This window comes from Meleagris gallopavo, chromosome 1 (genome assembly GCF_905368555.1).
Source record: "Meleagris gallopavo chromosome 1, MGAL_WU_HG_1.1, whole genome shotgun sequence".
NCBI lineage: Eukaryota > Metazoa > Chordata > Aves > Galliformes > Phasianidae > Meleagris > Meleagris gallopavo.
In genome coordinates this window covers 65,434,929-65,459,073 of record NC_139404.1, presented here as the reverse complement: position 1 = coordinate 65,459,073, position 24,145 = coordinate 65,434,929, and the positions used below count along the sequence as shown (strand labels likewise).

At 38.1% G+C, this 24,145-nt stretch overlaps 1 protein-coding gene across 19 annotated transcripts in view; it reads right to left on the bottom strand.

Moving 5' to 3' along the window:
* SOX5 (SRY-box transcription factor 5) overlaps window positions 1-24,145 on the bottom strand; it is a 639,945-nt gene that overhangs the window by 104,224 nt on the left and 511,576 nt on the right. The window lies entirely within an intron of this gene.

The following is a 24,145-nucleotide window of genomic DNA, read 5'->3' as shown; positions in this document are numbered from 1 at the left end:
TGTATGTAGCACCACTCGAACAGCTACACTTCATTTTCTCCCAAATACAAATAAGTGCAATTATTATTTTATTTTAATCCGATTACCTGACACAATGCAATACAAATTACTCCTATTTTTATGGCTTATTTAACTACCACGTTTTAACTTTTGGTATGTTTATTATTATTACCTAGAATTGCTAGGATACAACCGTTTCAAGTGGCACAGGATACAGGCCCTCCTTCTGTGTTTTATGCAAAAGGTATTTTCCTTACTTTTATTTTTAGCTATTACTGTGTCAATTAACATCTCTCACAAATGTTGTTTTTTTTTTCCTACATAGTTTACATACTTGCCAAAGTTTTCCTAATAGTAACTTCTTCATTTTTAATTTCAATGTAAGAGACTACAAATTAGAGCTACTTTTGGCCCTTTTGGTTTGTCCTGCTAATGGACATATATACGTAGACAAAATACATCTGAAGCAATCTAAAAATGCACAGAGTTGTCAAGACTCTCCACTTGCAAGTCTCTCTGCATGATTATCTATCCTGAGTTGTAATTTCCTGAAGGTAAAGATTCTAATTTAAATCCTCACAATAGATTCAATAGATTTAATGAGCTACAATCTCACTTCATAACTTCTTACCTACTTTATTATGTTAGATCGGATAATACAGATAAGATCTTCCCAGGGGCTGTTTTTTCACTACACATATTATTGTCGTGATGTCAACTGATCATACAGTGCCCTGCTCTTACTTTCAATTTGAATGTCAACACCATATATCAGATCAACCAGAAGTACTCTTGCACTGCGCAACAAACTGTGAGACATGTTATGCAAAGAAAAGGGATCTGATATATACAAAATAACAAAGAAATAAGCAGAATGTTATGAGAGCTGTAGCACTCTATACAATCAGTTCATCAGTCAAGGAATTTGTACTTCCATTCACGTATCTCTGACAAATAATTTGGGGCAAGAAGGAAGCCCATGCTGCAAGGAAGAAGTAAAACCATACCATTTGATATATATCTTATAAGAAATTCTTCCCTTAAGGAAGAAGATAAACAAGAGTTCAAACAGGCCAAGAAAGTAAAGCTTCTCTTAATCCCAAGGAGTACACTTAATCATCTTTTGTAATGAAAAAGTTTTTTAGGAGTAGCTGAAATTGCAACTAAGTTTTACCTGGAGTCCAAACCAAAATCAGGTACTCTTCATACTTGCCACTAAAATGACACAAAGGAGAGTAGGCCCAAAAAACTTAACAATGAAAATTAGTGTGAGCAGGTGACATACCACTGATGTACTGTGCAAGTGAGAAACTGAGGCATCCAGAGCTGCCTGTAGAGATTTTCAGTTTGGGGAAGTGCCTCTCTGAGTCTCTTCTTGTTTCTGCATCCTTGAAAATCTGACATTAAACGACTTATCCTTATCAAAAGTAATTTGCTGTTAAACTTGGAAGAGAATCAAGACCAGGAAGCGTAGGCCAGCATCCTCACAGATCTGTATGCTTCCTTTGTGACCTGACCATAACAAATGCAGTCACACAAAGAAGTGCATTCAGTGTAGCTAAGGCGGGATTTCCAACATTCCTACATTCATTATAAGTGTAATTAACACTTCTGCTTAAATTGTGGTCTCCTACCTACTCCTAGGAACATACTGTGGTTACCACAGCTACCTAAGCACTAAGATTGTAACAGTTACCCCTACTGTTTGCTACTAGCTCCTGCTGTGATTTGTGTAAATTGAGATCGCAAACAATTGAATTGCAGTTCTACTCCATTTTCTGTAAAATGGCACTATATAAATAGCTACAAATACAAAAAAAAAAAAAAAAAAAGTTATGGAAACATGTAGGTTGCAAAGGTAAGCATTGAAAGCTTATGAAATCTCAGAAATGGGATAACACACATAATCTTATTCTGGCCCTTGATGCCCATGCATCTTGACACAGTCTTTAATTAAGAGTTCAAAGTTTTCCCCCTCACATGATTCTTGCTTAATCCAGCAGGCTCATAATATTTCTCAAGTAATACAAACCCATACTTTCAACAAGCACAAGCCCCTAGCATATTTGCTATTAGTTTTAGCTATTTTATTCTCATACGTGTATACCAGTTTCATTTCTGCTGCTGCTCATTAAATGTTTATTAGCATAAACTTTCATGTAAGTTTTCCTCTCTCCAAAGTAAGTATTTCATTACATTTCCTGGCATGCATGTATAACACTTCACGCTGAGGGGTGAATGCTGATCTTCCACCCACCTCTAGTACTTCAGAAGCAGTTCTATCAATTTCAGTGAGACTGGTGACGAAGGAACAAATTACTCAGTGTGAAATAAGACGGCAGCAAAAAGCAACACTCCCTTCCCTGCAAATGGACAAAACTCTGAGCAGTTCTCTACCTTTGAGCTGTTTAAAGGATACCCTTCAGGAGCTGTATGAGCATCTTTACTGAAATGATCTCCTACATGGCTTCTCAAGTAGAAGTGTGGCTAATTTTTATTTTCCGTGGAGTTAATGTCAACTGCTCAAAGACGTTTGAATTTTACATTTCTAGAACTGTGGATGTGCTTGAATGATTCTTTTAACTTTCAACTGTTGTATGAGTAGCTTCTTGCCCACGACTTGTTTAGAAGTACCTCTTCTGCTTTGTGTATAAGAATGTAACGTACTTTTGCCATGCAATGACATAAATATGTCCTTCAAAAATGACATGTTTAATTGCATCAGTCCCCCTTCCTCCAGAAACACTTGGCTCCTGGTGGTACACACTCTGCTGAGGGATTGGATTCCTCAATTAGCACATGTGTTGGCCATTTCTTTCTCTCTCTCCCACCCCTCCCCACATCTATCTTAAGGGAAGTAAAAATATATGTCCTCATATAACTACAATCTGCTATTTTCCCTTACAGTGACGTTTAAAGTAAGAAAAGAAAACGTTCTCATTCTCTGTATCAGTTCCTTATATCGACACTAGCATGTCCTAAATTTATACAGCAAGGAGATCTGCCTAGCCAGGTAATACAGGGATCACCTTCCCAGTGAGTTTGAGGTGGCTTTTTATGGGGTGCTTGGAGAGTGCTTAAGAAGCAAAAACAGAAGATGCATGCCAAGGAAAAAAGATGCAGAGGAGACAGACAGCACACTCATCCTACCCCCTGCTCTGAAGACCAAATGCTTTGCCTTCACTGCTGAGCTCAGTGAACTGCCAGACGTAGTGGTAGAGCGGTTCTGACACAGGATTTTTTGACTGATGTTTCTTCTTGATCTCTACCTGAGATTTTTTCTGCAGTGGATTATATCAGCCGTATATTACTCTTCCCTTTACTGATGCAAGAGGCTCACACAATTAATAGCAGTATATATCAAAATTCATCCTGCCTGAACACACCGGCTAATTCCACAGTAGTAACTCACTGCTCATAGCTGTGTATAAATACTGGTACCTATCACAGAAAAAGATGCCCTCATACTGGCAATCTTTTAAGAAGAATAAGAAAGGTTATTTAGGCAGAGAAAAAACAAAACAACAACAACAACAAAAATGTATTACTTTAACTCCACTAGCACAGGAAAGCTTTATTTGGAATTATAGTCTAGAAAAACTTATTAGCTTGCTGTAATACAGAGACAATCCCTAACCAGTTAACAGCTGGTATGAATGCTCCTTGCCTTGCAGAAAACATCAGGAACAAACTTTGAGGAAAACTCAACTGCAGCTCAGAGAGCTGTATAAACATTTTTTCATATTATTACAAAGCAAGGCTTTTCCAGGCTGGAAGCTTTCTGTCTTTGCTCAGTCTTGCAAGAGAATCCAGGTGTCACTACCAGCACCTGTCTCAAATTTATCTCATCACAAAGTCTTTAAGTATTACCAAATTGATCACATGCTTAGCCTTTTAAACTAAGTGCAGAGAAGTGCCTTAAACTGCCAAATAATACAGACGGTAGCTGTTTTCATGTCAATAATGTGCTTCTGAAGGCTCTCCTGCTCTACCAAATACTACAGAACAAAATGCACTGGTGAGAAACAACTTCAGCAGCACTTGAAAGGGTATGAGTCAAAGGGACCTTTTGCATTACGGAACATCCAAAGAGGCAAAAAAAGCAGTATTATTCATTTGTGTAACTAAAATAACTTTAGAACACTTCTTTTATATTTGATTTCTTACAGAAAAAGCATGCAGAGGTGGAGAAAGCAATAACATGAGTTTTGCCCATTGAGGATGATGTACAATGAGGAGTACTCTGGCTTATGCCACTTAGCATGGAAGTTATTCACACAGCAATTCTGCCATGAAGACATTTGCACAAACAGCCCAACTGAAAAAGGAAGAGGCCATCTGAAAGAAAAAGAACACAAACTGAAATTCACTCCAGTATTTTTTTAAGACAAATGTCTAAGAGTTCATGCAAGAATGGCTGCTGCACGCTCAGCAACAATCCATTAGTTGGGGTCCTACAACAGAAACAGAACTTTAAGGGCAAGCCTCTGTAATTCAGGTGGCAGCTACATTGGAAGACTGAAGACCACTCTCAAAAGAACCCTTTCTAATCAAAGATAGTTGCTGCTCAGGAGCAAAACTCAAAATAATTTACTCCTTCTTTTGTTTGATTTTTTTTTTTTTTTTAAGAGAAAAAAGATCCACTGTTAGGTTGATTGAGCCATACGTTCCATGATGAGAGTAATGTCAGCAGAGGACCGAAAATCGGCTTGAGAAGTAGGCTGACCAACGTCTGGGCCAGACTATCAAATTTCACCTTAGTTAAAGTTCACATAAATACTATGTTTCTTATGCCACAGCCCCTAAGTACCCAGTCATCTTGTATAGTACCTTTCCTAGACAAGCAAGGACTACAACAGAAAGCTGCCACCAACCTGTGACTGTCACAACTAATGATGTACATGACATATTGTACTCAGCGTATTTGCTGGCTAATAGCAACTTGCTCCCAAATGTCACTGCTATGTATCAAGAGTTATCTGCAAAGTCACACCCTTCAAAATGAAACGAACTTACATTAATTACTGATGCTGCCTCACAGCATATGATGGAGCATACCGTTCCCAGATGCTTGTTTAATGCTTTTCCCAATGAGCTCAGGACCTGAGCTGATCGCTGTAGCAGTAAGCTATTCAGTGAAACATTTGTCAGTGAAAAGAAAACAGGTGTGAGATTTCCTGATGTGTTTTAAAAGACAGCATGTAGGATAATTTCTTGAGCTGCACATGTGGACTGTTTTTTACAGTTAGCTGATCTGTTATATATTAGTGCCATTATTCAAATTAAAAAGAACTCTTTTTTTTGTTTCCACATGCAATAAAGAATCAGAGATGAAAATAAGTCTGCTTCCCTTACCATTTCTCATATCAGCATTCCAAAAGTTACCTGTATATATTTTCCTCCTGATTTTCCACATTCTGTTTAAAGAGAATAGAGAGGCAACGTTCTCTGAGTTTGTGCTAACCCATCTCTCTCTCTCTCCCCAAAATTACTTTGGTATATCCAATGCTCATGTTTTACCAGATAAAAATTCTTTCTGCAACATTATCAAAGACTGCCATCAAAAGAACTCTGGAAGGAAAGTCCAATATTAACTACAGCTGCAGAAGAAGAGGGAGCAGCAAATAGAACAGTTTGTGTCAGCTTTGTGTTATGTAGGAGCTCTTTCTTTTTTCAGGCTGTTGGAAATAGAGTGACAAGTATGACAGTAAGAAGAAGTGTGCAGGATCTAGAGGATTTTTCTGGTAAGAGCAGATTTTTTTTTAATGTATACATGGTTACTTTGCAAATCTTAACATTATTAACCAATGCATACACTATGAGAACAAGAACGAAAGGGAAGCACATCACAGCACTAGTGCGTGGGAAGTAGGAACGGGGCAGGAAAGGAATAAGAATCATCCATAACTGCCTATCTAATAACTTCTGTGAATGCTGTAAGTTGATGGATTTGGGCACAGAAATAAACTGTAGTATTACACCTCATGATGGGCAGCAAGCCTTCCTCCCCCTTGACAGATAAATCCTGCTAGCTAGGAGGAATGCCCCATCCTGCTCTCCTCAGTGCTTTCAAGGTATTTCTGGACTTATTCTGACACCGGAGGTACTCCTGTGAATTTTTTCATGCAAAGGATGCCAACATGACCAACTTCACTGTATTCTCACAAAACGTTTGGCTATAAAGCTGCCCGAGGCCCTTTCCAGGTAGAAAAGAAACTATTCTATTTGTAGTTCCTGCTCTTAGGCTGAAGTAGTGCAGCTGTTGGGGTGTGAGCTCCACTCACTGCAGTGGGCCACTTCATTGACTAAGTGTTGGCTCTTGCAGAATCAGAAGCAGAATTATATTTAATGTATTGCTGAATTCAAAGATTTCATTAGTGCCTTTTCCCCAGATGATGAAGAAATGGATGGTAAGAGCAAGGCTGATGCCATTGTACAGGACTGATACTTTTTCTCATATGAGGTTGTTCAGACGCATCTTTACACTCTTCCCTTTACTTGTTGTTGTTTTTTTCCATATCTGCATATTAAAATCCAAGTTAAAATCATTTTTATTTATAACTTGCAGTAATATTTTTTAATCTCTGAAATAGAACAGATCTAATATGAAAACCACTGGCTTTAAAATGGTGTACAGATGAAGGCAAGTGCCATGACCTCATTTTTGACACAATGGTAAAATCCAAGTTCATGAACCGATCAATATCTAATGCCTAAACCACTTAATAGTGAACTGCCTTCATTAATGAACTCATTATTTTATTAATGACCCAGGCCACTCCTGCAAAAAAGCTGTGAATCAAAAGCAGTAATCATCTCGTGGTTCAAACACAGCTTAATGGAATGAAGGACTATAAAGTGTGTGAGGATAAAACAGGAAGTTGGTGGGTGTGCTGTGGTACTTCCCTGGAATGGAGGGGACTTAAAAGGCCAGCTCATCTCTCACTCTGGTCTTCCTTCATCCCTATCATGACAAACAGCAAGCAATATCTCTCTATAGCTTTCCTTTCTCCCTCTAGGGATGCTCCCCCTGTAATGCTCTTGCACCACATTATTGACACTATATGGTCTTCCATTTCAGCTCTTTCATTTCCACTCATAATAAGTCATGACACATTTCTTGTAATTATTCTACATATAATCATAGTAAAATATTTGTCACATCAAATAATATAAAACAATTCGACTTTCATAATTCTGAGTGCAGAAATCTTGCTTACTCAAATTAGTTGGCTCAGAAGACAAGGAGATAACCATAACTCTGCCTTCTGACAGCCATTTCTTTGGTTGTGGGGTTTCTGTTTCAATTTCCTTAATATGATTTAAGGTAATATTACTATATAGAGAGGAAGAGGTATTCTTTCAAACAAAATCTTAGGATTTCACAATATATTTTTCACTCATTACCTCTTTGACAAGTGGAATATCACTAATTAAAGCATACATAACAATTTTAATGCGTAGGCAGTGGGCAAGAAATGGGTTATTTAATATCATGTAGTGGGCAGAAATTCAAAAACCATTCAGTTCCTGAATGGTGCAATGGTATAAATAAACACAAAAGTCTTATCAAAGTCATTTACTTAAAGTCATACTATGTAGAGAGAAAAAATGCATATAAAGGACTCAGGAAGTATATTCCATATGTTAAGTCTGTACACTCTTAGTTTCTTTAAGTTGAAAGATTGAGGGACACAGTTAATAAAACAGTATACAATCTAATGTACAATCTAATATTGCAGAGGGAAAGAAATATTCCTTATGGCCTGATCAGTGTAGTCTTTGGCAGAAACAGGTCTGCTCAGAAAATCTTACACTTAAATCCCTGATTAAACCCTTTCAATGTGTCCTCATTTTTCCAATTTTTTTTTATTATTACTAAATCACATACATGTTTCAATGTATGGCCGGTCTCCAGTAACATCAGCTTCAGAGCACTAGTTGCTACAACAACTCAATGTATTTCTTTCCTAAAGAGGATATTTTACTATCATTATTATTTTCTATTGAATTTTACTGCTTTCTACATGATCTTATGAACTCCTTCACTTAAATAAAATGGACAAATGGTCAAGAAAACTAATACCAAATGTTAGTAGAAATCTCTGTGGAAAATACTTTTCTAGTGTTGGATAGCTGCTAATCACTGCCCAGGGACATGCACAATAAAGACCTGTTTTCAATCTTTCAGCTGTTTGGACTTGTTTCTGACTGTCCCTTTTGCCAGTGGAATTGTTCTTTAATAGAGTTTAGTTTCACCATCATGTTTAATTTTAAAAGTAAAAAGGATTCAAGATGCAGAAGAACGAGCATTTAAATATATACATAGTCTCTCTTTCTTTCATGTTCCAGTGCTTCTTTTTATCCTCATTTCCAAAATACTCATGCAAAAATGTTTTTCAGAAGTTTTATTTGAGAGCATTTTTTAATAGGTCTGAAGACAGTCTCTCATCTTGGGCCTGCAGCTTTGCGACAGGAATCTAATTTCAAGTACAATTAACTGTAGATACAGCGATAAGAGTATAGATATCTGACCATCCCGTTTTTGTGCACAGCCAGGTAGTCAGCTATCCAAATCCTGCAGCTTGTTACCACACTAAATCACAAGTACAAAAGCTGTGATCAACTGCTTTTTTTTGTATTTTTTTGTGGGTTTTTTTTTTTTAGCTGTCTCCTTCAGTTCCTCTTTACCTTCCTCCTCCACCTTTAATATTTGAAGTATGAGGAAAAAACAACATGAGGCAAAAAAGAAAAGATTAGGCACACATGTTTCTATGGCATTTCTAGATAAGGACTGTGCAGTGGAGAAGAAAATCGTCTACCCCACAAGAGCACCTATCACCATAAATCAATTTTTAATATTACTGGTAGATTATAGCAATCAGATAAACACTTGCTGCCTGCCTTCCTTGCATGTTGCTCTTTGAACTGGTTTGGCCCAAGATTTAGTTAGGTGTGGGAGTCCAACCAACCTTGCAACTCCCAGACAATATCTGATTGGTATGTAGCAAGGAAGAACATAACAGCATTCACAGAGCAGAATACACGCATAATATATGAAGTGCAGGATCTCACAAAGCAGGGAAAAGTACAGCATAATGAAAATAAATAATCTTTGTGCATTTTCTTCCTAGTCTGAACTAGTTCTTGAATGCACAATCATTTTTTTTCTGGTTTGCTTGCCTTTAAATATACACATACCATACTGCTAGTTCAATTTTTAAGCCACTGTAAGTATTACAGGACAATTTACATGTGATTTGCATTTTTTTTTATTTTTTTTATTTTTTTTTTTGAGCCTGTGGTTTTGGTAAGTCTTCCAAACCTAATGACTGTTCTTTTGGCCAGCAACATAAATGCTGTAATCACACAATTATTGTGCTGGGAACAGTTTAATTCAGCATTTTGTTCTCAACCACAGAACAATTACTCAACAATTTTGGTTAACCATACTAGCTCACTGCCTGGAGAGGAAGCAGAATATTCACAACATCTATTGTCTTACATAAAGGCAGTTAGTAGATTCATATCTATTACAACTTTCCAGTATCACTTCGCTCTTTGAGGTTCTTCCACATACTCCCAGTTAATGAAAATAAATTACTAGCGGCACAATTTATTAGCTTATTCATCTCTATCTGTTGAATGCTTTTAATTGTGCATTTGCATACTAAAGAGAAAGGTAGAAGTACTATATCTGGGAAAGCAGGATATAACAGTACTGTAAAAAGCTTCAAAAATACTACAGTGGTGTTACCCATCTTTAAGCATAAATCATGGTCATTCTGAAGTTAACTTCTATCCACTTCTGCTTAGCAATAAAAGGATTTTAATATTGTCTGTTCTGAAACACTATTGGCTATAAATTATTCCTGAGTTCCTTTTAAGCACTATTCAAGAATAAGAATAAAGTCTTAGTCCAGAACAAGTCCAGAATTCCAATGTCCTGGAGCTGGACATTAGGTGCAACTAGAAATTACAGGCTTTCTGCTCAGGTTCACTGATGCAAATTGGCAGCATTATTTCATACTAGAATGGGACAGGCACAGGTCCAAGAGAACTGTGGAACCTGATGAGCGCCGTGGTTCAGATCATGTCACTGGGAGCACTTGATGCCACGGAATTGAGTTGAAGTGCAGGAAAAGCCTCTGAATAGTCTTTACTTTCTCATGGATGCGACTACGATATCAAGATTTATTTGAAATCCCCATTATTTCTGTCAGATAAACAATTGTGTAAACATTTACCATGAGTGGGCATTTAAAATATATATATATAAAATTAGGCACTAATACTTTATATGCTTCGGGTGGTAGACATGACTTGCAATAAAGAAGATGAAAATTCTGACCCTTCAATAAGAACAGGTTTAAGTTAGATAACTGTCAACTTCCTTATAAATTTTCTTTTCCAAATTTAAGTTCTGGAAGCATTTTACCTAGGAAAATAAAAACATTTTAATAATGTCTCTTCCATTTTTGTTTGTGTTACCTCTTGCCAGTCATAGGGAATATTTTCACTCAGAGCTGTGAATCTGAAAAGTACAACCCTGGCAGTGCTGCTGAACAAGTAAAATTAAACTAATTAAACAAAGCTGACTCAATAAACTTAATTTGATACAAAGAGTGATGAAGGAGGAAACCAGCAGTAAACATGATGAAAACAAATTTTTTTCTTTTAATTCATTAATTTATTTATTAATGCCTTTAGCTTTTAAGTAGTGTTCTACTCAGGAAAGGGACTTTCTAATAAGAATTATTCTCTTAAGGGCAAAACCTGTAGAAGTTCCTTTTTGTGACAGTGGTGAGGTGCTGGAATAGGCTGGATGCCATGTCCCTGGAGGTGTTCAAGACGCGGTTGGATGGGGCCCTATGCAGCCTGGTCTATTATTAAATGTGGAGGTTGTTCGCCCAGCCTGCAGTAGGGAGTTGGAGTTTGATGATCCCTGAGGTCCCTTCCAACCCAAGCCATTCTATGATTCCAATGTTCCATGATGAAACTTTGTGTTGAAGTTAATACAAATCAATCCCAATGGTATATGGCAGAAATAACTTTAAAAAGATAACATTAATTATTATTTTTTTAAAAAGTATACAGCCAGGGATTTATGGAATAGAATACAGGGTCAAATGCCATACTCAGTTTGATATAGTTCTCTTCTGAGATGTGGGAGAGACAATGTGAACTGCATTAAGGAAATGGAAGCCCTGCTCCAGTTCTTTCCAGTTCTTGGGAAACTGCTAAGCTTTCATGAAGCTACTGCACAAAAAAAGCAAGGACTACCCTGCTGCATTTTAGAAAGGGAGAGCTGCATTTATGATGCTGCAATGTGATTCAGGCACCATGCCTGCTGGATGAGCCTTTCAGGCGGTGCTGACATTGCTCTGCCTTAGTTCTGTACAGGGATGAGCCTCATGCAGGCACTAAGAGTTTAGGCATTTACAATGGAGCAGTTCCAGGGCAGATGCAGAAGTGAACTACAGGAAACTTTCAGATCAAACCATCAGGTGCCGTGAAAGTTTAGGTGCCCTCAAAGCTTCAGACCATCTATTTGAACGAAGGCTCCTCCAAGGTCTCTCTGAATAGTAGCTGTATAAAATGTGCATATGAACTCGGAAAGTTCTTGCATCCCTCAGTTTAGATATTCCCAAAGGCTAAGTCTCCTGTTATCAGAAAGCAAATCCTCCTTTTTGGTCTGGTCAGATAAGTCATCTAGATAAGAACTCTGCAGAGAATGACTTTAGCAAACAACAGTGCAAGTGCATCGGCGGGTCCTACTAGCACTCTCAATACTCTCTGCATGGAAGTAAAAAGCCAACAGTGCTATAGCAACACCTTGCTTATGTATGTGCAGGGACATCATTAATGAAAAACAGCTGCATTCCTGCAACCAAATAGTTTTGATAAAACAATCATGGGGCTCCTTGGCACCTAAAGGAATGATTTAGGACATGAACTACTGGCTTACTGAGTGGCCTTGAAACCTGCTATGTTTTCACGATCATATTAGTAACACTTTACTATCCCATAACAGATGATTAATTACAAATAGCCTAACGTGATACAGCAAATGAAAACCTATATAAAGTTTTTGGATATGATACCTTTCCCTAAAAAGAAAAGGATTATTTTAGAAATTTGAAATGAAAATATTTTGCCAATGAGTTTCTTCATTAAAATGTGATCCATTCTGAACACATCAGGTCCCTTTAAGACTAAAAGTCAGGGCTGTGTGCTCTGAGCCCTTTCATCAAGATGACTCATTCATTCATGGGAAGTGTGGATTGTATGACTGGCTTATGGTAGCACTCTAAATTAGTACTCACACAATGGAGAGCTTATACAATTGCAGTAGTCCATATCCAGTAAAACTGCCTTAGAGCCCTGAATAATGGGCCTTGCTAAGTCCCTAAGAGTTCTGTAAGACCCTCTAAACAGCTGCATACAGCACATGACCTGTGCCATCTTTACAATGCCTGCTAACCATGAAAGGAAGCTTTGGGAACTATTTCCTCTGTACCTCACCATTGGACAGCATCAATCCCTTTGCTTTTTAAAGAACAAGGGGATTTTTTTCCCCCTTCTTTCTTTCTTACTCTTTTTTTTCTCTTTTTTTCTTTCCAGTCAGCTCTCTGCTGATCATCCCTCCCATTTTAGCCTCTGCCCCGGAATGCTCTGGACAATAGTACTGATTCCATCTGTGCTCTCCATTAAAACCCTGGTAATCCTGCCTGGAACAGCTGGACGTTCCGACTCGGTGCGCAGCCACTTCTGGAGTCACCGGCTGCCATTACTTGCAGGCTGGGTGTCTGTAACTCCTCCGCCTGCAGATGCTGTCCTGGGATCCCCTGGGGCTGCAAGGCAGTGTCCCAACACACCAAATCTAACAGTGTGCTGATCCAGCCTCAGACTCAGACTACAACGCTGTGCTGAGTCATGTTGGTGCCAAGCAGCATTCCAAAGTCATTTTTTAGACAAATGATAATATTAATGACAAGATTCGAACTCCCGCTGTGTCACTCAGTAATCATGAAGAAACATCTTCAGTTAAGCAAATAGTTTACTTTAATGCTGGATGCCTACACTTTGCTCAGAAGCCTGCCTGAAGAACTGCTGTGGTTTGGCACTCTCCTGGAATGGCATATATTGCAGAGAATGATCTGACAGCACCTGCCACAGCTTGAAATGACAGAGTGAAAGGTAGGGCCAGCAGAGCACACCCACAGGCTGAACGTACTTTGCTTTTTCCAGGGACTTGCCTTTCCTCAGTCAACCGCTGGAAGGAATCTCCTTTACATCTCACTTCTAACCAGAAATACATACTGAGAAGAAAAGAAAGATAAGTCTTTTACAAGAAGTCTACGCTGATATTCTAACAAAAGCCAATAGTGAGTCCTGTGGATCTAAGCACACCTAATGCTTTGCAACGTGACTGTGTGTTTGTATGTATACATACATGCATCATCTGTGCCCATGAAGAACTATAAACACACATTTCTGCAGTAGATTTGAGTGCACACGTCTCACACAGCACACAAGCGAGGGAAGCTATCTATACATCTCATTTCTGCTATTTATTTTAAAATGTAAATGTGTGTGTATGTGCACGTGTACTGATATTTACACATATATATATACACACAGTACCCACGAAACATATGCCCCACACCCAGGAGTCCACACACATATGAAAGCATATAGGCATGCACCACACAAGAGATGGTGTCACGCAAGGGAAAATTAAAATAGAATGTAAACAGTATTTATCACCACCTCTGATAGCTTCACTTGCACTGTACACTCTCTCCTGCCTGGGCAGGGACAGAACTGTACAAACCTCATCTCTGAGAAACACATTTTCTCAGCAGACAGATACGTGCCTTTTCCCTCTCAACTTTCCTGATTGCGTCCTAGTACACAGGGAATTCTGAGGTTCTGTGTTTTGTAACCCAGGAAGGACAACATAATTTTTATTATTTTTTTTTAATGAACAAGAGGGATTCACAGTTTCCTAATGTGACCCACAACACCCACATGAAGCCACGAAGCTACTGAAGACTCCAATCACAATCTTATTTAAGAAAAGCTATCTCAGGTGTGTTTTGTAGCTTTATTGGAAAGATATGAAGTACTTTCACAGGGAGAGGGACTCAAAAATACATACCAACATTTCTTCTAAAATGCTCCAAAACATACTTAAACTGTGTGTTATTTTTTGATGTTTTGTTGTTGTTTTTTTTTCTAATACACAACTTTAATGCAATATTTTACAATATATGGTAGCATAAAACTTTTAGTGCTATCAGCTGAGATAACTTGTAACACACAGGTGGCAGGTAACAATCCTCTCCTAAATACACTATTTAACAAGGCCTCCCTGCTGTTTCAGTCTACTGCTTAGTCCTTTCTTACAAACATGAATGAGAACACAGATAGGCTGTCCACAGTTCAGACCAACTTTTCTGCTGTAAACCCAAGAATTCAAAGCACGTGACTCAAAGCACAGATAAATGCTTACATTACACTTTCTGACTGGTTCCCTCATCTCACAAGAGGTCATTTATCCTCCAAAATCTTCCCAGGTGCTCAGCTGCCAGAGAGCATACTTCCAGCTGACTTACAGATTTGGCCAAGATCTTTTTCTGATATGAGACTTAGAAATAGGTGCTAATCATACTTTGAAAGTACTTCCAGGCTCCTTTATGCCATATTGCTGTGTCCTAGAAACTTCAAATGAGGTTTATCTGGAAGATCTTGGCAAGATCTAATGCAAGGAAAGGCATGTTTGGAAAGCTACTCTCAGGTGCATTAAGAACATCAGAATAGTTTGTTGGACTCCAGAAAATTTCAAAGAGTGCCAAATATCTGAGGAGCTAAGTTGTTATTTAAAAATAAAAATAAAGAAGAAAAAAAAAAGTGTTTTCTCATAATTTTCCTTGAGGAAACTGCCCTAAAAAATATAAACAATTTCCGAAGATTTTTATCACAGCATTTTTGCTGAATGAAGCTTCCCTTGATTGCTAACAAGTTGATTTTATTCTCATCTCTCCATATCAGCTGCTGTAGATTTTCCCCATTTCATCAGACATAAAAGCACCCGATAGAATAACCTGCAACCTCCTATTTTTTCTCACAGCCAGATGTACACTGATACTAACATTACCTCCAGAAATTCCCATTTAGACACCCACTTCCCCTTTCAGTGAATTCCACAACTTTTTTTTGTTTTGTTTTGTTTTTTTTTTAAATTATAGTTATATGGAAACAGGATAGGAAAGTAACTTTCAGCACAGGCACACAGCAGTTAGGAAGGAAAAGCAGGAATGCTTGGCTTTCCCCTGTCATCATTCACCAGGCTTGAAGGACCATCTCTAATCCTGGAAAACTAACTTGAAGATCAATCTAACTGTCAGCACAGGCTGTCCAGGTTCTCTTTCACACTGTTCTTAAAACTAGCATTTCCAGCAACAGCCCTGTAATATTACAAGGGCTTTCCAATATAGGTTCTGCAGCCCTATCTCACTTTAGTTCCTAGCATACAAAATATGAATATTTTGTTGCTGATACAAATATCTACAATCGATTCAGATCCAGCTTTCAGGTTCCACTTTTCATACAGCAGGTTAAAGTCTACTCCCATACAAGCTGTACCACAGGTGGAAGGTTGAGTTCAAGCTTTCTCTAAAAATAATGATTGATTCTTTCCTTTCAATGAGTTCTGTGATAGATACAGCAACCCATACTCCCCTTGGTTTAAGTGAGCTGGAACCTCACCTGATGACGCACCAAACAGTCATCTGTTGTAGCGTTAGGTAGTTGGTTGGCCTTGATGATCTTAAAGGTCTTTTTCAACCTGAATGACTTCATGATTCTATGATCTTCATGGGTCGAAGCTGAGAATCAGCTTTTAAAACTCATTTGCAATTTCTTTCAATTGAAGCCCATCTCTGACCTAATGTGAACTACCGCTAGATTTCCTCTAGAGGCCTTCCCTTACGCAAAGCAGTCACTGACAGCATGAACAGAGTTTGGAGTCCTTCTTATCTCACCTCCTGCATATCACTTGTCTTCACAGCTCTGAGTTGGTTCAGGACAGGATAAATATCCCTCATCCCAAGCTCTGGCCTTTCTATAACATAGATTGGAGATATCCATAACAATCAGTTATTACAGATTAACTAAAAGTTTGTCCTTAAGAATTGTATTCCAACTATTCATTGCTGTCACTGGAATTGTACTGAAGCAGAACTGCAGTAACACAGAAGGGAATCCAATCTAATACTCCAGGGCTGCAAAACAATACACAGGATGTTGTGGCAATGAATATTTTTATAAATCCTAATGTATGTAATGTGGACACCAACAAGGTAAGATGGCCAAACAGCAGTTTTCTGGGTGCATTTTTTTTTTTAAATAAAGTTAGCTAGATCACAATTCAAAATAAACCTTTACTTTAATGTCAGAGTAGCTCAAAAGCTTATAGAATTCAAAGCTTTTCACTCATGAAGAGGCAGAAATAGATGTTCTTTTTCCAAAACTGAATGAATGTATGTATATTTATGTAATGTATATGTAAGAACACATGGAAAATTTCAGTCACCTCTTTCTACTGATAAAAGTGAATAGGATGTTACATAGATTCACCTCATCTCAGAAAACAAACATTTAAGAAACTTCAAAAATGTAGGACCAGTTCAGCAGATAGTGAAAATGTACTCACGTTGATTTATACTAGATGAGGATCTGACAGAGGACTTTCAAGAACCAGAGCTGTAAGTCAGTTCTGTAACACCCCATGCTGTATATACAACATTAACCAGCAGCAGCAATCAATTGTCCTTGATTCCCATGTAGATGTTTAGTTGGTATTCATAAGACGCTTCATGCAAATCAAAGACAGTATTTTATTTTCAGAAGACACCACATTTCTCTGGGTTTTATGAGAATATGCACTATACTGGAGTGTGAAAAAGGATCACTGACAATTTTGGAAGGATGTAAGAGACTGAATCCCCTGAAATTTGTCTGTTTTAGGCTGCAAATCTAAATGATCTGATTTTCTGTACTTACACTGAGTCTGGGACAAATCAGTCAATCCATCCATACAAAGCTCATGCTTTAGATCCTTGGACATTGAGGAGCAAAATCAACAAAGAGCATCCCAATCAGCCACTGAAAAGGCTGAGACTCCCAGTGAAGAAAGTATATGGATTGAATGAAGTAGGTAAAGAATATGAAGTGGGTAGAAGGAGGAAAATGAAGAACAATTCTGGTAAATTATCTTGCAGTTTAAATTACAAATGAATTTACAGTCCACTTAACAAAAAAGGCTACGGCGCAAGCTCTGAAAAATAATTCAAGAAAACTGGGAACTCCTTAAAAACTTGTAATTGTCCGCAAGTATCCAAGTACGTGTCTGAATTCCTTAAAGACTGAATCTTGTAAAGTGAACTAGATAGGCCCATATTAAAACTTTTAATGACTTTAGTTTAAAATTAAAAAAAAAAAAAAAAAGGTGGAACTTTGCAGCCAGCTGGCTCCATACCGAAAGCCAGGCTGCACAGCTTGAACTTAAAGCTATCTTAACATAATGAATAAGTGCCAATAATTAGCATATGTAGTGTGAACAGGTTTGCTGGCACAAGCAAGTGAAAAACTCCAAGGTAAAGTTATTATTAGGGAGTAATTAGCTCTGTGAAGTAAATGAGTGAAACAATAGCTGCCAGCACTGACAATATGGCTAACATCTGACTATGTGGAAGATAACATTGTAAAGTATTGCTCCCTGAGCTAGAATCTGTTAATAACCATATGTTAGTGTAATTAATGCAGAGTCTTTCTGACCTGTTGTCACATAAGAACAATACTTTCTTGGAAACATTCAAACAGGCAGCCCTACTCTCATAGAAGGCAAAAAAACCCAACAAAACACAAACTTGGGAAGTTGCTTACAAACACCTTTTCTTTTACATTTCTTTAAAAAGAACTGAAAATCAGTAAATGTGGGAAAAATAAGCAAAAAATCCTCATGAACCAATTACTGTCAAGGTTGATGGCAAAGATTTCAAAGTGTGGATGAAGGCTTTCCAGACAAACTAAATCAAACCCTGAATGATATTCAGAATTTTTTTGGGTTCTTGTAATCCACACCCAGACTGAATATTGTAATTTGATTACTTATAAAACGTAGTTTAAACCCTTTGTCTACAAAACCATGAAACCCTGAGTGCTCAAATCTAAGACAGGGTTCTGATTTTTTTTGGCTTGAGCCCATTTCTAAATTGAATAGATCCCTCCAGGTGTCTGACATTCATCAGACATTCTGCTAAGATCTTAATATATTGCCAGATAAGGAGGCTCTCCACTGGTCCCTCACACCGGACATTTTCACTTCTAAATGTGAGGACTCCGAGCTTATAAAATGCAAATCAAATTTCTCTTGAGAAGGTACTAAAAATTAAGCCCAGAACTTCTAAAATTTCATAATAAATGGCACTGATACAAGACTTTCTCTGAGACTTGGAGAGGTCTAGTAAATACAATTTGTTAGCAAGCCTTAAATAATTGTTGTATTTTTAAATCACTGAGTTGATGCAGTATATCCTACAGAGTATACATAGCCAATAAAAAGCACCCTGTCTCTGAAGCTGTCTGATACAAAGACCTTTGTAATTTAACTTGAACACATTTCTATTCCATTTGAGCATCTCATATGCACCTCGTTAGAGCACACACACTCATTGGTTCACAGAAACAGTTTTATAGAGAGGGCAAATTATGGTCATACATTCCAAAAGAATAGTCTTCATCTCCTAAAGAAAAAGTTTAACAACTTTGAATACTAGCCATATATAATTTCAATTAAAAAAAAAAAATCCAAAATTTAATTTCTCCTTTTCAGTGGGACAGGTTTTAAAAAAAAAAAAAAGGCTTTGTAATGCTTCACAGGCTATTATGGCCTGGCATAGGAGCCCTGCATGTTTGAGATCTCACACATTCATCTTCTCACTAAACATCTGTTTAAGGCCTGTGTGATCTACCTGTCAGCACCAGTGATCCATAAAGTGTTTGAACCTCCTGTCACAAACCTCAGTGCTGGTTTGATCAGAGGCTTTGTGCACACTAATCACCCCCTTTATCTTTTCTAATGTTAGAAGAAAAAAACACAGCAAGGCTGTCTTCCAAACCTGACTGTAATTAATCTTTCCATGGGGAAACCTGCCTGGTTTGAAAAAGCAAGATCTGATGGGCTGCTGTTCTTTTTCTGCAAAGGCCTTATTTTTCCTACCAGGCATCTCTTTACACTTGAGTGGTACTCTTTACAAAATACTTTAACTTTATCCCAGTGATAGTGAAACAACCTTCAAGATCATCTTATGAATGAAACCACTGGTAACTTTTCTGAGAAAAAGAGACCAATGAAAGGAGTTTGACAGAAACATGCTTCAACATTTCTCTCTTTTTAACTGCATGGGAAAAAAGGGAACCAGAATAAGAACTGGTCCCCTTTTCATGTCTCCCCTAAACTCCTCTCTCCACTAATAATCCCACTGCTATCTTTCTTTTACTCAGCTGCGCACAGACATACTGAAACAGCAGGAGTTCTCAAGAGGGAATAGATAACACCAGGTGCTTTTTGGTTTTATTGTAGCTTGCCTTTTACCACTGTTTGCTTTCTGTGGCATAAGAGAAATGAATGCTGGGCGTGATACAGAGTACTATTCAAAGCACACTTTCAATGAGGATAACACTGAATGAGAATTGGGCAAATAAGTTTTCAATTTAATCACATCTTCTCCGATTCAGGAAGCTTCCTTCAGTCCATAGCATCCCTGTTTGGAATTGGTTGGACTGGTTGCAACCATAAGGTTGTGGTCAATGGCTCTACATCTAGGTGGAAGTCAGTGACAAGTGGTGTCCCCCAGGGGTCCATCTTGTGGCTAATTTTCTTCAACACCTTTATCACTGACCTAGATAGTGGGATCGAGTGCATCCTCAGCAAGTTTGTGGATGACACCAAGCTGAGTGATGCAGTTGATATGACAGACGGAAGGCATACTGTCCAAAGAGACCTTGATAATCTTGAAGAGTGGGCCCAGTGAATCTAATGACGTTCAACAAGATCAAGTTCTGCAAAGTGCTGCAGCTGTGTCATGGCAATCCTAGGTATGAAGGAAGACCGGGAGGAGAACTCACTGAGAGCAGCCCTGCAGAGAAGGGGCTGGACATGAGCCAGCAGTGTGCACTTGCAGCTCAGAAGGCCGATGGCATCCTGGACTGCATAAAAAATGGAGTGGCCAGTAAGGTGAGAGAGGTGATTGTGATCCTCTACTCTTCCCTTTTAAGGTCCCACTTGTAGTACTGTGTCCAGGCCTGGGGCCCCTAACACAAGAAGGATACAGAACTGTTGGACTGGGTCCAGAAGAGGGCACAAAGATGATCGGAGGGCTGGAGCATCTCCCCTCTGTAAAAAGATTGAGGGAGCTGGACTTAGATTGGAGAGGAGGAGGTTCCAGGGACACCACACTGTGCAGCCTTGCAGTACATAAAACGAGCTTATAAGCAAGAGGAAAACCAACTTTTTACGTGGTCTGATAGGAAAAGGGGGAAAGGTTTTAAACTAAAAGAGAAATCTATATTAGATGTTAGGTGGAAATTTTTCTAATAGTAGTGAAGCACTGGCACAGGGTGCCCCGAGAAGTTGAGGACAGTCCAACCCTGGAGGTGTTCAAGGCCAGGTTGGATGGTGCGCTAGTCAACTTGATCTAGTGCCTGATCTAGTGGTTGGCAACCCTGTCCATAGCGGGGAAAGTGGAACTAGATCTTTAAAGTCCCATCCAACCCAAACCACTCCCTGTGATCCCCGAGTCCTGGCGTTAGGAACAACTTAAAGGCCTGTTGAGCAGACAGTGAGAAGCAGAGAGAAAATGATGCTGTGAAACCAAATTTGGGTACATGTTTCATAGCCATCCTTATCCTTAAGAATGTCAAAAACCTTTCACATGAATGTATGGATTGACAGAATTCATTTTGACAACTGAGCTTCAGAAATAAGTTAATTTGTAGCAGATTACTATCATCATTACAACAATATCCCACGCAAGCCAAGGCTTTTTCACACGAAGCTCTGTTGCATGATTCTGGTCTCTGAGTCCAGGTAAATTCAGAGAGGAAAGTAAGAATGTTAAGTAAACATTCCTGTTACTGTTATGATTTACTAGTTTTATTGTAAGAAAGTTCAAAGCACTGCAGAAGTCCAGCATCTGACTATATATGATGAAAGAGAGTCATACACATACTCAGGTTTATTATTTTTTTCTTTTTTAAGACAAGTTAACATAAACGTGGAACGTGGTAAGGAAGAAAGGAGTAAATGTGTAACAAAACTGTTCAGGGTGCTGTGCTTGGCTCCAGTCTAGATTTCAAGGCTTTACTAATTGCCTCCAGGTAACAGTAGCATTAAAATCTGAGGAATAATTTGGACAATTGGACCATTTTGAAAATGATACTCTACACATTTGGTGCATTTTGGAATGAAGTGTAGGACAGGATAGGAAAAACAAAACAATGGGATGAGCATCACCAGCAGAACAGAACAAGACCAAAATAAAATGTTAGAGAAAAATTACAAGTGACAAATCTGTGAAGACCCTTGGAGGAAGAACACAGAACTTCAATTTGATGTTACAGAAACAAGGAGCTAATGTTTAGGCTGAAGGAAGGTGTAGAGCGCAGTAAGATATACGGAAACCATGATGGTTAGCATTTGAGTAATGTCCTGCCAGAGAATCGAGAAAACAGCATTAGTGTAATGACAGCAGAAAACTGACTGGATCAACTCACTGACAGACAAAGAAATAGATGAGAGTTTTAGGTGTAAAAAAAAAAAAAAAAAAAAAAAGGGGTGGGATTTTAGAAATACTATATGAAAATAATCAAGAAGTTTTGGGAAAGAAAGCCGTTGGAGGAGTCAAACCAGATTCTTGGAATATAAATCTGCTTGCTAAAGAGGAAGATGATGGTGCCATCAATAATAAAGAACAGAGGAAGCAGAGAAGCTTTGGGAAAAGAGCTAATGAGTTCATTTGAGGTTAGTGTCTCTAAGACTGATACCCCTTCTAGCAAGAGATTAAGGCACACTGAATCACAACTTATTTATCACCTTTCTTACTTGTTGGCAATGGAGAACCACCTGGTATTCCAGACTGGATACCAGTCTGGAGCCCAAGAGCTAACTGTCTGTAGAGACTATCTGAAGAACACTTCAACATCCAGATAAACTCTGTACCATATAAACTTTATATAAAAAAGATGGGACTAGTCTGGCATCTTATCCAGTACACAATCCTATTGGTTTAAATCTAAATCTCATTGAGTAATTAAGAGTTCAGAAGGTCTGAGATATTATGGCACTATGATGTGCCATAAACAATATACTGAATACTGGTCAGGATTGCAATAGTAATAAAAAACATCGGAATCATCTTATGTATTTCAAGAAAGAAAGGGAAGACTTATCGATTCCTTACACCTTTTAAAATAAAAGATGGAACTAATAAAACAGGAGGAGTTGTCTTCTATTTTGCTGCATTATGCTTTCTAAAACTTACCCCATTTCTTTCTGATACAATGATATTGCCTGAGCAAAAATGAGTTTTAGTTTAAGTAAAATAGCTTCTTCAGAGATCTTTTAGATCTTCCTAGTGTTAATGCCTAAGGAAAGACATGGCCTTGTCTTGCTTAGCTGTAAGAATCAGGTTTGTATGTATTGATTTAAATAAGATGATTAACTCCTACACATTTCACCTTAATTGTGTACAATGAGGATAATACTTACATGCAAAAACATCCTGGGAGTTAAAAAATGGTTTTGCCTTTGCAGGGTTCCATGCAACAAGTGAACTCCTGATATGCAAAGAATTATGTTTGGAGAGAATATATTTTTATAATATATTTTTATTTTATAATTTATATTAATTATGTTTGGAGGAAATTATATATGGAGGGAAAGGCAAAGAACATGCAAAGGAATAATTTTTATTAAGGAATAATTAACAAACTTCCAAAGGCTTCTGTATTGACCACTTACAGAAATGTATTCTCCGAAAACGATATCTGCTAAAGGATTTTATTACTGCTTCTAATGAGTGCTACAACAATTCCCTGTTTTCTAAGACTTTACTCTTAAGATGTTCACAGGTAATGAGTACAGTGAGTTTTCATGCCTTAGCCTGCTTAGCACCGAATTCTAAATCCCTTAGTTTCCTCACAAGTTCAGTGAAACACATTTACCTTGGAAAACCTAGTGCTTCCACAAGAGGCAGACAACTACCTCGTGAAAAGAGACCTGCCTACCTATGAACACCTACTTCCCTTGGCAGCAAGAGAGTAGAACAACGGCAGAAACATGAAATGAAGAGGGGAAAAAAGCTAAGCCTATAATATTCTTTTATTCCAGAAGTTAACAGCATTATCTGGAGTTTGGGTTGCCTTTTCTGATCAGTAACAATATTTTTTTCTTGGAGTAAGCAGAGATGAAATTAGTCCTCATAAAAAGTTTGTCTCACTTGCAAAGTCTAGAACTTTGAAAAGGATTAGCAGCATTACTCTGCATGCATATTTCTGAAACATCAGCTAGCCCCTTTGCTAAATGTAGCCTCTTGTCTGTCAAATCTTATGTCCCCATCTGGTAAAGCAATACATGAGGCAGGAAGGGAAACTGGAAAGTAGAATGGGACAAAGCAGAAAGTATTCTGTCAAACTCAATTGCATAGAGCTGGAACAACTATATTACTTTGTTTGCCATTCAACAGCTTAACTTCAAATAGGTGTTTAATTAACTCAGAGTGGCAGTCTAAACGTTTAGCCTGAAGCAGAGTGACAAAGAAAAAAAGTATCTGCGTACTGCACTTGCAGATTTAGAGCATCAGGCATGAGAAGAAGCTGTTAATTGCACAATGGAGAGAATTCACATGACACACACTTAGAAGTGTAAAGGTGGAACTCCCAACATAGCAAACTTTGCTACGCCAAGAACTTTATGCAAGTGTAAACAGCCTGAAGGACAGAAAATGAGGATGCTTTTGGCTAAAACCTGTTTGCTATTTCCACATAAAATTCTGCCTGATACGAAGGAACTTCATAT